We start from the raw sequence: 7988 nt of genomic DNA, 5'->3' as shown, positions 1-7988 counted from the left end.
CATGTCAGTTATGTCAGCAACAACGTTGGTACCAAGGGCGAGGGACGAAGAGAACCATTTTCCTGCTCGTTGAAACGAGGAGGACCAATAGTCAAAGTTCTCGTCCATCGGTGGTTACCGAAATGTCATCAACAATAGTAACAGGGTCTGACTGATAAGGTGGTACACTGAGGTGTTTTCGTAAGCAGGAAAATATTACTGCTTAGATCATTAAACCTCAAGAAAGGTTAAACCAAACAATGGAAAGGATAATATGATTATCAAATTAATCAGAACAATGGAAAGGAAAATGTGTTTAAACACATATATCAGGGGTATATCCTCCCCAAGGCAAGCAAAGCATGATATTCATGACGGGATATAACGTAGAAAACCCCTTTAGGAAAGGGAAGAGAAATTCCATGTCATTATCCATACAACGGTGTTCGGATAATTGAGCAAGAAACATTTAGCATTGGGCTTCAAATGTTCTTGTTGAAAATCAGAGTTCCACAGACAAGCTTTTGAGATAGCATTGACATGGTATTCAAACAAAGGTCGGACTTTAGATACTCAATGGATCCATCAGGAACAACTTATAAAATAGGTCTTACAATTGCCTCCAGGACGAGTGGTTATCCTTGCAAAAGAAATTATAACGATATGTCCTCCACCCAGGGGGGGTGCTAGGCATGACATCATGTTACCGGGTCATCAAAGGACCAACATCATAACTCTTGGAAAGTTGTCCCAACCATCATATCTGACCGAGATTCAGATCCGATTGGTGTCATGATACCTCAGACTCAGGATGTCCGAGAAGAAAAGATGCAACACAAATAGATGAAATGACATTCCAAGATCCTCAGGAAATGAACTATGGGAGCGGGTTCTTGAAGCAATAGTTCATCCTTCAACCAAGGAGGGGATGAGAAGGTGGTTGATGGGCTCAGCGACAATTCATCGAGAATTCCAAACGGATGGCTTTCCACAATAACGTGAACAAGAAGATAACACTTGTCAATTCAAATGATATAATGGGGTATGCTCGAGGAAAACATACCCAATTAAACATCAGTTGAAAGGTGCAACCGAAATGTGGGCTTATAGTAGCATGATCAACGTTAGAATGGTGGTTCAGCAACCGATAGGCTAAGAATGAATTATCGATCATTAACTTCAAAGCAATAGGGTTGCTAGAAGTGCAGAATCCAAACAACACCGTTCACATGTGGGTACCCCAGTTGGAATCCACACGAGGACCAAGAAGGAATGGTGATGGTGAGAAGTATCATTATAGCAAGAATTTCTTAAGAGGTGGAGCAATCCTCACAACATTCTTGACATCAAAGATGGTAATACTCCACGGTAGATCATAACATAAGTTGGATAGCAAGGAACTCAAGGTACAACACAAAACTTAGAACAAGTTTGTGTTGGAGGGAAGGCAATAAAGTGGTCGATGACAACAAAAATCATCGAGGCAAGGATGGTATTTCTCATCGTGAATTCAATTGATATCCTGGAAAAGCTCTGAATGCTGATGATGATCATAACAAATTTTGTCGAGAGGCTCCACAAGGAAGCAATCGAACAACGACTACATCAAGCCAAAGGACTGATGCAGCGAAAGGTCAATGGAACCATGGATACGGCACCAACTCGGAACCAAGCTTGCTCTTCAAGGTGAAGCAACTGGACCAGGAAGATCGACGTAAGCCTAGCTCATCGTCAAAAGTTGTGCTCCAAGAATAAGGACCATGTAGCACAGTTAAAATTAGCATGATAATGATGTAGCCGATCAGGCTAGGAATGACGTGATCGGGTACAAACTCGTAAGTAAGGAAGATTACTAAGAGTTGTTTAATCGCGACGCGGACTCGATTCAGTTATCGATGTCCTTGAGTGGTTAATAACTCAGAGCCCATGAAAAACTATAGTCGGTGAGAATGTAGTACTTGATGAAGAACTCATAAGAAGTTATGCAGTTCCAAGATAATCTCGAGATACCAGGGGGTAATACTCGAAGACGGATCAAAGTAGAGGTTGGACTGGGGTATTAATCCGCAGAAGACAAATGTTTAAACTTGCCCAAGAAATGGGAACAAAGAAGAACAATATGGTCGAAACCATAACTACAAGGGGTCCAATTTAATGACACCGAAAGAATTACTCGAATGAGTAAATATTTGGACAGAAGCTTCCATGATAAGTTCCACATCAGGTCCATGAGCATGAACTCAGAGTTCAAGGTCGACTCCCACTTCTCCAATGCACAACCTTTCATTCACTTCTCGCGTTCAATGAAGTTGTAGTGTTGAAATCTTATCTGGCAAAATACCAGAAGAGTACGACTCGTGAAAACTTTCGAGTCCACACATATCAAGGAAGGCATAGGTTCAACCCATCGGGGCATCTTAGAATCATATACCAGAATCTTTAGAAGTAATTAACTCAAGCTCGAAGGCAGAGCATGGTTGAGAAAGCAGAGGATACAATTTACCAAAGGCGTTATGTATCAGAGGAAAGGCTCACAAGGTTATTGAATAAGAAGGACAATGTCGGATAAAATCCATTAAAGGATCTGTCGGTCCATAACAGAGCTGATGTGAGCATCGGCACACAATCATAGGAAGTAACAATGCAAGGGCATTGGGTTATAGAAACAACTGACTAATCCAAAGCTCAAATGCAAAGGAATTATGATTTTCAAATCATGGGGACAGAAGCAATGTTCTGATTAGTGGTGGATAAGTTGGATAGCCTTAGGGGTACTATCGACGGCATTTGGATTGGTTGAGAACCAACTCATGTTTAAAATGACGTCTGAGCCGGAAAGATAATTTAAAAGGATCAACTGATGATTGCGTGCATTCGCAACAAATTGAATCAACGGACTCAAAATGATAATGACAAGAGATGCCAATAAGATTACGAGACTTATGGGATTAACCATAATGCAAGCAAGCAAGGATTTCAAGAGCAAGAGGATGCTCAAGATTTTTCGAAGATCGAATGGTATTTCGAAAACTTTTGTGAAACACATGAACAACTGGGAAAGAGCGGATACTCGATAAGTGCGAGGGATCATCCGTAGGAATCATCTGTAGGGGTATTCATGCGGCAAAGATCTGCAAGGCAGTGGCTCAAGGGATTCTTAAGAGTCGAAGAATAATTCGATGCATCTTGTAATAACAAGAGCAGCTGGGGATGAATGTAAGAATGGCAAGTGTATGAAGTTTTCATAGGGGTTGACGGTGGAAGGAAACCGCAAATGCGATAGCACAAAAGACTCGAGAGAGCATCGTAGTGTAACTTCGGAATCTTCTAGTGCAGCAGGCGATCATCTGAAGTGAGGGGCTCTCCGGGAGAAGTATTTTCGAGAACCTAAAGTTAGTTTTGTTTTTAGCAAAATCATTTAACCCGAATAAAAGAGAGTTCAGGGTCCCAGAGTAAAGGTCGAGGAGTAAAAGATCCTAGTACCACCCAATGGCGACGTGGGCCCGTAAGGCACACAGCCATGTTAGTAAAAGTTTTTGCAATGTCTAGACTCGACTTCGGCCAAGGAGTGTGGAAGGGGGATTCCTACAGGAAGTCGGCTCTGATACCAACTTGTGACGCCCCCGATTCAATCGTACACTAATCATGCACGCAAACGTGTACGATCAAGATCAGGGACTCACGGGAAGATATCACAACACAACTCTAAAAACATAAATAAGTCATACAAGCATCATAATACAAGCCAGGGGCCTCGAGGGCTTGAATACAAGTGCTCGATCATAGACGAGTCAGCGGAAGCAACAATATCTGAGAACAGACATAAGTTAAACAAGTTGCCATAAGATGGCTAGCACAAACTGGGATACAGATCGAAAGAGGCGCAGGCATCCTGCCTGGGATCCTCCTAAACTCCTCCTGGTCGTCGTCAGCAGCCTGCACGTAGTAGTAGGCACCTCCAGTGTAGTAGTCGTCGTCGACGGTGGCGTCTGGCTCCTGGGCTCCAGCATCTGGTTGCGACAACCAGAAAGAAAGGAAAGGGGGGAAAAGGAGGGAGAAAGCAACCGTGAGCACTCATCCAAAGTACTCGCAAGCAAGGAACTACACTACATATGCATGGGTATATGTGTAAGGAGGCCATATCAGTGGACTGAACTGCAGAATGCCAGAATAAGAGGGGCATAGCTAGTTCTATCGAAGACTACGCTTCTGGCAGCCTCCGTCTTGCAGCATGTAGAAGAGGGTAGATTGAAGTCCTCCAAGTAGCATCTCCAAGTAGCATCTCCAAGTAGCATCTCCAGTAGCATCGCATAGCATAATCCTACCCGGCAATCCTCTCCTCGTCGCCCTGTTAGAGAGCGATCACCGGGTTGTATCTGGCACTTGGAAGGGTGTGTTTTATTAAGTATCCGGTTCTAGTTGTCATAAGGTCAAGGTACAACTCCGGGTCGTCCTTTTACCGAGGGACACGGCTATTCGAATAGATTAACTTCCCTGCAGGGGTGCACCACATAACCCAACACGCTCGATCCCATTTGGCTGGACACACTTTCCTGGGTCATGCTCGGCCTCGGAAGATCAACACGTCGCAGCCCCACCTAGGCACAACAGAGAGGTCAGCACGCCGGTCTAACTCCTATGGCGCAGGGGTCTGGGCCCATCGCCCTTTGCACACCTGCACGTTGCGTACGCGGCCGGAAGCAGACCTAGCCTAGTGGTGTTCCAGTCCAATCCAGCGTGCGCCACTCAGTCGCTGACATCACGAAGGCTTCGGCTGATACCACGACGCCGGGATACCCATAACTACTCCCGCGTAGATGGTTAGTGCGTATAGACCAAATGGCCAGACTCAGATCAAATACCCAGATCTCGTTAAGCGTGTTAAGTATCCGCGAACGCCGAACAGGGCCAGGCCACCCCTCTCCTAGGTGGTCTCAACCTGCCCTGTTGCTCTGCCACAAAGTAACAGTCGGGGGCCGTAGGGAACCCAGGCCCACCTCTACCGGGATGGAGCCACCTGTCCTTTCAGCCCCCTCATCAGAATCACTTGCGGGTACTCAACGAGCTGACCCGACTTTAGTCACCATCTGTATAGTATGTATGTATGTATAGTATATACCCGTGATCACCTCCCAAGTGATCACGGCCCGATAGTATAGCAAGGCAGACTGACAAGAATGTAGGGTCAATGATGATAAACTATCATCATATACTAAGCATTTAGGATTGCAGGTAAGGTATCAACAGATGTAGCAACAATGTCAGGCTATGCATCAGAATAGGATCAACGGAAAGCAGTAACATGCTACACTACTCTAATGCAAGCAGTATAGAGGAGAATAGGCGATATCTGGTGATCAAGGGGGGGGGGCTTGCCTGGTTGCTCAGACAAGAAGGAGGGGTCGTCGGTGACGTAGTCGACCACAGGGGCATCAGCATCGTCACGGGGTCTACCGGAGAGAAGAGGGGGGAGAAACAGTAAATACATAGCAAGCAAGTGCATAACAGGACAACAAGCAGAGCTAGACGTGTTCTAACGCGGTATGAGGTGATACCGGTGAAGAGGGGAAACATCCGGGAAAGTATCCCCAGCATTCTGTGCTTTCGGGCAGAGGAGCCGGAGGGGGAAAGTTGCGAGTTCGATAAGTTAGGCGGGTGTGGCGGACGAACGGGTTGCGTATCCAGAATCGTCTCGTCATTCTGAGCAACTTTCATGTTGAAAACAATTTAATCCGAGTTATGGATTAAAAGTTATGATTTTCTAAAGATTCTATTAATTTCTATAATTTAATTAATTATTTAAATAAATTCGAAATTAAAGTTATGACATCAGCATGATGTCATGCTGACGTCAGCAGTCAACAGGGTTGACTGGTCAACCTGACCAGTGGGTCCCACTGGTCAGTGACACATTTTTAATTAGGCATATTAGTTAACCTAATTAGTATTAATTAGGGGTGGGCCCCACTGTCATTGACTAACTAACTAACTAATTAACATATCAGGTTAATTAGGTAACTAATGTGTAATTAGATTAATTAGTTGCTTCATTTAACTAATCAAAATTAATTAAATTTATTTATTTATTTATTTATTTATTATTAATAATTTTTGTTTCTTCTTCTTTCTTTCTTTTTTTTACTTAACAGAAACGTTATGGGGGTCGTGGGGCCCCCGTGTCATTGGGTCAGGGCACAAGCGGGCACGGGCACGCGTTAACGGGCGCTGGGGCGTGCGTACCCAGCGACCAGTACCCGGCAGCTGGGGGGAAGGAGTGGGCGAGGCCGAGCGGCCGGACCAGCATGCCGCGGCGAACGCAGCGCTAACGCGGCTTGCTAGAGCCGGCGAGGTAGGGGGGAGGGCTTGCCAGCGGAGAGGGCGGCGATGGCCGGGGCGCGGGGAGGCCTGGGGCCACGGGGCGCCGACCGGTCGCCGGAGAAGGAGGGGGAGGCTTGCCGGAGCGCGGGTGAGCAGGGGGCCACGGCGGCGTGCTCGGGCGTCGACGGGGCGATGCAGAGCCGCGGCAGGGGCGCGCCTGTGCGAGGACGAGGCCAGGCGCGGCGCTGGCAGATGGTTGCGTGCGCCGGCAAAGGCGGCGTCGGGCGTGGGACCGTTGTGAGCAGGGGAGGAGGAGGAGAGGTGCTCACGGGGAGGGGCGCGTAGGGTCTAGGCAGTGGGGGTTGAGGAGGAGGGCGGAGACGACGGCGTCGAGGAGGCAGTCCGGCGAGGGAGGGCGAAGCAGGCCGGCGAGGGAGCTCCGGCGAGGTGGCCGCGAGATCCAGCGGCGTCAGAGGCGGGGCGGCGTCGCGCGTGTAGCGGCGGGGATCGATCCCCCCGATCCAATCGGGGGCAGAGGAGGGGAGGTGGATCGAACCCCTCCCCGATCCAGATGGGATCGAGAGGAGTGGGGGAGGAGACGTGGGTGTGGGGGGAAATGGGGTGCGGTAGCTAGGGTTTCTGGTGGGGGGGGAGCGCGGGCCAAGTAGGCCAGGGGCGTGTGGGGGTGGGCCGGCAAGCCAGTCGGCTGCCCGGCCAACTGGGCCAAGACCCACACGGGAAGGTGTTACCTTTTGTGTGTGTGTGTGTGCGTGTGTTTTCTTGCTTGCATTTTCTTTTATTTCTTTTCTGTTTTTACTTATTTTAAAATACTTAGGCATTTTATAAAATTGTGTTCATTACACCATATTGACTTATGTAAAATATGGCATCTCCCGAACATTTTTGTTTTAAATTTTGAAAAACTTTTATTGTTTGACTTTATTTCAATTTTGAATTTTGAACGGGATTTGAATCATCACAAGACTATCAACAGTAATCGTGGTGACGTGGCATTATTAGGAGGGTTACTGTAGCGTAACTACCCGGGCGTCACACAAATCTGAAAAAATTTGTGCTAGTAACAAAGATGTTATGTGTATGTGTGTAAAATTTCAGGATGAAAAACGTTGAAATGCGACCTGTACAAAACATACAAAATTCATGGCCTAGGAGGATGAATAGTATCTTGTGTTAAAAAGCCTCAGATTTGTCTTTTTTGCACAGCCCTCATTTCAATGTATTTTACCTTGAAAATTTAAACACATGTGTGTTATTCCTTCATGTATATATGTGTTTTTTTAGAACTTTTTTATAACGCAGAAAATATGAAATTTGACGAAATTCAAAATTTTCAAAACCGAGCTCCGTGGAGCTTGGCCACCAAAGACATTATTCGATACTATACATACATACTCTCGATTTTGACAGATACTATATATAACATACAAAATGCAAATGGTGGTAACTACCATTGGTGATAGGAAATATTTGTCTATACCTAAAAGGTAGTATATATAACCACTTGAGTTTTGTATGTTGTGTCCAGTATTTATCAAATCAGAAAGTATATACGCATAGTATGTTGTATATAACAATGTTTAGTTAATATATATATTATTATTTAGGTACTATGTATCGTATTTTGAGTATGCTCTTTTCTACGTATAAATATGTACGTATTTCACAAATAT

This window comes from Triticum aestivum, chromosome 1B (genome assembly GCF_018294505.1).
Source record: "Triticum aestivum cultivar Chinese Spring chromosome 1B, IWGSC CS RefSeq v2.1, whole genome shotgun sequence".
NCBI lineage: Eukaryota > Viridiplantae > Streptophyta > Magnoliopsida > Poales > Poaceae > Triticum > Triticum aestivum.
This window is presented reverse-complemented; position numbering follows the sequence as displayed.